Raw genomic sequence first — 8,595 nt, 5'->3', positions numbered from 1 at the left:
TTAAATCTGCATTCACAGTACACTCTGACAGCCAGGTTACAGTACTCTATGGGAGTTGGGGAGAGCAATCATTTTAGAATTTAGGGTGTTTTCGATAAGGAAGGCTTTGTGAGTGTGTGAGTGACTGTTCTTGTTAACCTCTATTGAAGCATTCCGTTTTCCCTACTATGTAATGAGGGTAAGCATCCTAATGGGTAGCACTATGTATGACTTGCCTTTGTAGTCCCCACAATGGCTTTCACATATTATGCACTTTAATTTATAGACTTTTACAGGCTATGTAGACTTCACATGTTTCTTGCATTGGAGCTTGGGAGCAGGAGGTGACAGAACGTATTTGAAGAATGCTGAAGATAAATATATCTTGGAATTTTGCCTTGAACATAGCAAGATTTTGTAGAAAAACGATCTCTTGGGTAACCTCAGTCAGATTGTGTTTGTCAAGGATACTTCACAAAGGAGTCAGGATTTGTTTAGAGTTGCAAACCTCAGCTCTTTCCCTGGGTCAAAGCTAATTCAGACTCTCCCAATTTAGGCAAGTTTGTCAAATTAAACGGACTGCCTCTCTGTTCCGTATCTGCCATTTCCTCGTTAATCAGAGGGGTAAGAGGTGAATTGGGGGTGGGATGGGAATTGATTGAAACCATTGGAATAAAATCATGTCAGGATCCTACTTGGATGTGATGCTTAGCTGTGTTTTCCCTATTAGCTCCCATTTTATTATTGAGTACATGCTGTACTGATCTGTTTGAGATTATGTCCAGATGATCCAGTTTTCAAGAGGTTGATAAGATCTGTGAGTAATTGGCCCCAGATCCCATGACTTGTTCAGTTGTGACAAATGTATTGGAGGGGGCGGGGATATCTTTTTCCTCTCCCTGTCTAAATTTTCAACTGGGCTCTCTAGGTCAACAACAGAAAGGTATACAAATTTACTCAACATAAGTTTTATGAGACACAGAAGACTTCATAAGGAGTAAAGTACCAAAGAAACCGTTCAACCTGAGCATTTCTATGCTAGGTTTGATGAACATTGGAAAGCTGTGGAAGAATATGATCGGACAAAGGGTATGAGGTAAGTGTTGTAAACTGGAGGAAACTTAGCAAGGCCTGTTTATTCATGTTCCTCTGTCCCTCCTCGACTCTGGAAATAAGGATGCATCTTTCCTCTGGGTATAGAAAGGGCACCTCCCATGTGAAGATTTTGGGGCCTCTTTCGGGGGAGGATCAGAAAATCCTTCCTGCACATGCCATTTCTCAAATTCCTTCCGTTTGAAATATTTGACATGCCAATCAAATAGCATGTCCTGAACATCCCCTCTCTCCCACCCCCGTCAGTCAATGCCCTGCAGGTGACTGGCCTTCCCTAGAAATACTGAGCATTTTTTTAAAGGTAGCAGATCGAGGCCAGACGTTTCTGCTACACATTTCTCTCAATAATTGCCACCAAGAGCCTACCTTAAACATCTGTCCTCTACATATCACCACCCATTTAAGGCCATTAGGAAGTTTCGAGGAAATATGATGGGGGTTTAGGACTGTCTGAGAACTTCATTAATAATCTACTGGATTTCATTTCTCAGAGGAAGCTGAAGTTAAAGTGTTTTACCTGAAGTCACATAGGAAATTAGTGGCAGTGCTATGGGTAAAAATTAGAATGTAAGGCCAAGAGTAATCAAATAAGCCCACTAGCACTGGCCAGATGCTCAGTTGGTTGGAGCGATGTCCTGTACATCAAAAGGTTGTGGGTTCAGTTTCTGATCAGGGCACATACCCGGGGTGTGGGTTCGATCCCCCACCAGGGCACATACATTGCCCTTGCTTTCCGGGCCACGCATGCTGCTTTGTCCCCTCTCTACAATCTTTTCTTTGAATTTTTTTCATCTTTTTTGGGCTTCTTTAATTCCAGGCTTTACACGACTGAAAGCACAAAGCTCATCACCAAGCAACATAGAAATTCCTTCCTCCTCAGCAGGTGGAGAGGAGTAATTTAAATATTTACAAGATTAATGCTTTTCTAGCATATGTATTCATAGTCAGACACATCTAGTTTTTCTTTTAAATAATATCTATGTGAAAGGAACTGTGCTTTTTTTGGGGGGGAAAAGAGTATCTGGAGCAATAGTCCTACAGTTATTGCTGACAGTTAAATGAGAAAAATTCTGGGGAAAAGAACCTTCACTAAGACCTTTGCCCTTACACTATATAAAATTTAAGAGAATCAGAAATTGATTATTAAATGAGTTGGGCTATTATACTGATAAAATTGCAAGACCCTTAAATCAACCAAAGTAAAAATTTAGAAAGGAAGATAGTGACAATCCTATATAATAAAACCCCAATATGCAAATCAACCGAATGACTGGTAGCTATGATGCGCACTGGCCACCAGGGGGCAAACGCTCAATGCAGGAGCTGCCCCCTGGTGATCAGTGCACTCCCACAGGGGGAGCGCCACTGAGCAAGAAGCCGGGCTCCCGGCTGGTGAGCACAGCGGCGGTGGCGGGAGCCTCTCCTACCTCTGCAGCAGCGCTAAGGAGCAGCAAGCCTGGTGCTCCCACAGGGGGAGCGCCACTCAGTGCATGGGCCGACGCTCTAACCACTGAGAACACAGGTCAGAGCTCTAATATTAAATTTTTAATAAGTAGTAATATGATTTTACTAATTTAAAAATTTCAGAGTTTGAACTGAGTTTATGATACAATTGTTATTACTAAAGAGATGCTCATCCAAGTTCATGTGAAATATTGAAGAAGATTTCAGTTTGCTCATTCCCCTTTTGGGTTTTTAGGCAGAGCCAGGGAAAGCTATGAGGACATCCTTGTGCTGATCATGTGGTGCTCTGCACCAGTTGAAAGTTTGGCATGCATTAAAATGTTATTCTTTAATTATTTCTATGGTATTTATTTAGTGAGAGCAGAGATAGTCTGAATTTTCCTTGTTCTTGTTTTGTTTTGTATTGCTTTTCTGGATGAGACTACAAACATAATATTAAATGGCTTGCTATTATTGAATATAATAATATGAAACGCTACATTGTTTATTACTGTCTCAAAATTTTATTTTCTGTAACGGCCCAGTTTAGATGACTGATATGGTATCTGAGATAGATCTGGGTTAAGGAAGTGATTTTTCAAAAACTTATTTCCACTAGAGGGTGCTGACAACTTCAGCAGAGTCAGGACCAATGCTTTCCCTTTCCTAAACTGATTTCAGAAACGTTTTAGCCCTGCTTACTAATCCGCACTCAAATATCTGCTTAACAAGCCTCCACTCAGGATGGCTGTGTTTGTGGTTTTAAAAGTTCATTTCTTTCAATACTTATAATAATTCATTACTTTGTTTTTATATTGAAGATGCCTGCTAATAATCATGTCATCATGCAAGAAGTGTTGGGGCAAGTGGGAGACTGGAGAGAGCCTGACCGAGACGCAGGGGTGCAGAGGGTGATTGGCTGCCACTGGGAGACAAACAAACAAAACCCTGCACACTTTCCTGGCCTCCCAATCAAGAGATGGGAAAGCCTTAGTCATCTGGGAAAGGTGAGGTGTTTTTACCATAGGACCCAGGCCAAGGTCCATTGATGCTAGGGGGCGAGGCGGGGACAAAAGTCAGAACCTCCTGCCCCTGATGGAGGGACAAGAAAGCTTTTGGGCCCAGTGTCCTGCACCAACTCAAAGCAGAGGTCTGCTGCCACTAAGGGAGAGGCAGAAACTGCCCCTCACGCTAGAGCTGCCACAAACTGCAAGGCAGAGTGTGACAACCTCAGCAGGCAGGAACAGGAGCAATGTGAAAGCCCACCTCTAAGGCCCGGACAGGCGCGGCCTCCGTAACCCACAAGACGGACCAGGGGCACTGAACCTCCCTTCTCACCGCTCACTACGAGCCTGCAACTGAGCAACAAGCCGTCTACTGCTGTCATGTGGCAAGAGCATAGAGAGGAAGCCTCTGCAGTGTAGGCTAATGAGGACTGCTGGAAGTGGGACAGGTACACTGAGCGAAAACACTTAGCATGGGAGGCCCATCCTTAAGCCCAAAGTAAAAGCAAACCTCTACTAGAAATTGAAGTCCATGGTGCACCTGGGTGTACATGCATGTATATATGTGTGTCTGTGTGTATCTTGGTTATATAACGTAATCACGGATTTCTATACAGTATATATCTACGGTAGTAATTGCTTTTTCATAAATTTATGCACTTTCTAGTTTAAATTGAAAAGAGGTTTTCTGAAGTGGTTGTGCCAATTAACACTTCCTCACGCAATGAACGAATATATTACTTATTTCATATTTTTGTCAACACTTGGTATTGTCAGTGTTTTATTTTACCCATTCTGCTGCATATGGAATGGTATCTCATTGTAGCTTTAATTTGCATATCCCTGATGACTAATGAAGGTGAGCATGTTTTCATGCATTTTTTGATGATTTGAATAGTCTCATTTCTGAAGCTCTTAAGTCGAATTCCATTTTTCCATAAAGTTGTCTTTTACTTTTTGATTTATAGAAGTTCTTATTATATTCCTGATATGAGCCCTTTGTTGCTTTGAAAATGTCGTTTCCACTCTCTGTGACTTTAAAAAAATATGTGACCACTACTAAATTTATGTATTCTGATTTATCAGTCTTTTTCTTTATAGTAAATTTTATTTATGAAATCCCTCATACTCTGAGGTGAGGAAGATACTCTTCTATAGTATGTTATAGAATCTCATTTGTTTCCCTTCAAATTTTATCTGCAATCCACCAATAATGGATGGTAGTGCATCCTGTGAGATATAAACCTAGTTAATTGTTTTCCATAAATATAAGCAACATTTGTTGTTGTTGTTAATTCTCACCCAAAGGATATTTTTTCCATTGAATTTTAGAGAGAGTGGGAGGGAGAGGGAGAGACAGAGAGAGGGAAACATCAATGTGAGAGAGACACATCGACTGGCTGTCTCCCATATGTGCCCTGACTAAGGCCAGGGATCCAACCTGCAACCGAGGCGCATGCCCTTGACCCGAATAGAACCCAGGACCCTTCAGTCCATGGGCCGATGTTCTATCCGCTGAGCCAAACCAGCTAGGGCTAAGCAACATTTCTAAAAGACTATTTTATTGCCACTGATCTGTAGTGCTACTTATGTCAGACGAAGAAATCTCGGGCCCATATTTGCATGTGTCTGTTTCTAAACCTTCTATGCTACTCCATTGCTGTGTTTGTCATTGTTACAATATCACACTGTTTTACTGCAGAGCATGTCTGGTAGAGCATGTCTCTTTATTATGTAATTCCTCTTTGAGAGTATCTTGGATATTCTTAGATATTGCATATCCATTTATATTTTACTAGAGGCCCGATACACAAAATGTGTGCAAGAGTAAGCCTTCCTTCCCCCGGCTGCTGGCACTGGCTTCCCTCCAACACCTGGGACCCAGGCTTCCCTCGCAGCCCCAGCTTCATCCAGAAGGTCGTCCAGAAGGACATCCGGTCTAATTAGCATATTATGCTTTTATTCTTATAGATTAACTTCCACCCACACACACAAAAAAAACACATTTGAATTGAATATGTGTAATTATTTGGGGAGAGAATTGAAATCTGTACCATAAATATTATTTCAGTTACCCTTTTTGTTTCTGACATTGGTAAATTGTCATTCCTCTTTTCCAGTGCATCAGTCAGGGTCTTGTACTTAAATGATTCCTTAAATTAAAAAAAAAAAGTCTGATAGACCTCTACTTGGAGGATGTGGGAAGAATAATGTTCTTTACCATATGTAGTTTGAGAAACTGTATTACCTTGTGATGTAGGCAAATTTAACCCCCCAAACAAGAACAAAACCTTTGTACCATATCCAGAGATGTATAAGGTGACTTTATTTTTAACCTGGTAATTTAAGAAATGTAATATAATAAATATCTAAACATAGTGCTTCCATTTGCCTAACATCATTTAATATAATGTTCAATATTCGATTTCAAATTTGCCCATATTTTTGTCGTTTTTGAGTAAAATCTTTGCTCTGTGAGTAAAGATTACCCATCCAGCTGCCTACACTAATTTGGCTTTTTGGTAAGTGGCAGAATTATCTTCTCATGAACATGAGCACTCTGCAATTACAGGGACAGGCAGGCGAGGCTTCCAGTCCTCCACCTTTGCAAACTCATTATCACATGGTTCTTTGTAGTATAAGTAAAGCCTGAGCTAATTCCTCAGAAAATGGACATTTATTAGCTCTAATAAGGCCAAGAAGCCATAAAATCTGTTTCAGGTCGGAGGAGTTCCTCTTCTCTGCTGTTTGTTGGGTATCCTGGCCAGGACATTCATGCATGTCTACTTTCCAAGAGATTTGGTGACATTCTTATAGTACAATTGGCAAACCTTGAAATCAGCTCACGAGGCAGGTTTTCTTTCTCTTTCTCCCTTTCTTTCTTTCTTTCTTTCTTTCTTTCTTTCTTTCTTTCTTTCTTTCTTTCTTTCTTTCTTTCTTTCTTCCTTCCTTCCTTCCTTCCTTCCTTCCTTCCTTCCTTCCTTCCTTCCTTCCTTCCTTCCTTCCTTCCTTTCTTTCTTTCTAGTGGAGAAAAACTATTATTATTTCTAAACCCCTACTGTAGTTGATCCTGTTATCCTGTTAACTATACATGTAACTTAAAAAGCAATAATATTAGCAATCAAAAAATGTTTCATAAAACTTAATTAATACAACTTAAAATACAGATACAGGATCTTTTTAAAAATTAATTAGTTTGATTGAGATATAATCTATGCACAATAAAATTCACTCTTTTTAACAGTACAGTTCTATGCATAATTCTTCATGAGCATAGCACAAGTTCCCCATGTAATCTTTTCATGTGCTAATTAGCCAAACTCAAATGGTTGAATCAAGGATAATTAATATGCTAAATAATTGATCAAATATTTTTATTTAATTTAACCTTTTCATAAATATACAGAATCGGGCAAAAGTAGGTAGATAGTTGTGAGTGCACAAAATTATTTATCATTTATTGAATTATTTTCCTTATGAACAACTGTAAACCTACTTTTGCCCCACCTTGCATTATTTATCAGTCTGATATAAAATATAAGAGCTTTACTAAAATATCACATGCTTTCCTTAGTGTAGAATGCTCAGTTACCACTAATGCATTAGCACCAATTGCAAGCGCACAACTTTGTTTCTTAAATTTTTTATTTTAATTTATTATTTATTTAATTTATTGGAATGACATTGGTTAATAAAATTATATAGGTTTCAGGTATACAATTCTATAATACATCCACTGTATATTATATTGTGTGTTCACCACCCCAAGTCAAGTCTCCTTCCATCACCATTTCCTTCTTCTACCTCCCCTCATTCCTATTTTCCTCTTGTAATCATCATACTATTGTCTATGAGGTGTTTTATTTTCTTAATCCCTTCACAAGCCCCACAACCTCCCCTCCCCTCTAAAAGCTGAACATAAACAAACAAAATAAAAACATAGATACAGAGAATAGCATGTTCAGCTTTGGAATTGGCTGTGCAGGAGGCAGTCAATCAATGATGTTTCTATCTCTCTCTTCCTCTCCCTTCCTTTCTGAAATTAATAAAAATATATTTTAATAGATTGTCATCAGTGCCTTCTGGACCACCAATAGCTTGGACCCCTTGGTCAAGGTCATCTGTGATAACTTCAGCATTGTGGAGGAACTCGTGACCACAGTCTATACCACCACTACCACCTAGAAGATTGGGGATGGACCCTCTAGGAAGCTGTGGCATGTTAGCCATGGAGCTGCCTAGAACATCATCCATGCTTCTACTGGTGCTGCCAAGGTTGTGGGCAAGGTCATTTCTGAGATGAAAAAGGAACTCACTGGTCTGGCCTTCTGTGTCACCACCACCGGTATGTCAGTCATGGATCTGATCTACTGTCTGGAGGTGAAGCAGACATGGAGGGCCACCTAAAGGGCATTCTGAGCACCTGGAAGACCAGGTTGTCTCCTGTGACTTTAACAGTGACACCCACTCCTCCACCTTCGATGTTGGGTTGGCATTGCCCTCAATGACCACTTTGTCAAGCTCATTTTCTGGTATGACAACGATGAATTTTGCTATGGTAACAGGGTGGTAACCTTATGGTCCACATAGCCTCCAAGGAATAAGAGCCTCCTGGACCACCAGCCTTAGAAAAAGCAAGGCAGGAAGAGAGAGGCCCTCAGCTGCTGAGGAATCTGCAACTCGATCACCCACCACACTGAGAATTTCACATCCTCAACAGTTTCCATCCCAGGCCCCCAGAAGAAGGGAGCCCTACCTTGTCATGTTCCATCAACAAAGTACACTATCCAGACAAAAAATAAATAAAATCATCTAGGACTACTTGAGTGATTGGAAAAGATTGGGTCCTAGGAAACATCAAGAAGTCATTTGCCTGCGTCTGTGCGATGCCACTTGCCTAAGAATCTGTAACTAATTCAGTCTAGAAAACAGTTTGGTGAAGCCTGAGTAATAAATCTTGTGCTTGAGATTCTGCCAGTAAACATTTAATAAATATCTGTTTATTGCAATGCTATTTTTAAAAAAAATTTCATGAAAAAATGTATCCTGCCTTATT

The 8,595-nt window shown here is 40.1% G+C and overlaps 1 long non-coding RNA gene across 1 annotated transcript; it reads left to right on the top strand.

Moving 5' to 3' along the window:
• The first annotated feature begins 927 nt into the window (after positions 1–927).
• Positions 928–8,269, top strand: LOC307100919. The gene is made up of 3 exons (XR_013813624.1): positions 928–1,075; positions 3,357–3,542; positions 7,605–8,269. It is a non-coding gene; the product is annotated as an uncharacterized lncRNA (long non-coding RNA).
• Positions 8,270–8,595: the final 326 nt, after the last annotated feature.

This window comes from Cnephaeus nilssonii (assembly GCF_951640355.1).
Source record: "Cnephaeus nilssonii genome assembly, chromosome: 6".
Lineage (NCBI taxonomy): Eukaryota > Metazoa > Chordata > Mammalia > Chiroptera > Vespertilionidae > Cnephaeus > Cnephaeus nilssonii.
The sequence above is the reverse complement of the archived record's forward strand: the minus strand, read 5'-3'. Positions and strand labels throughout refer to the sequence as shown.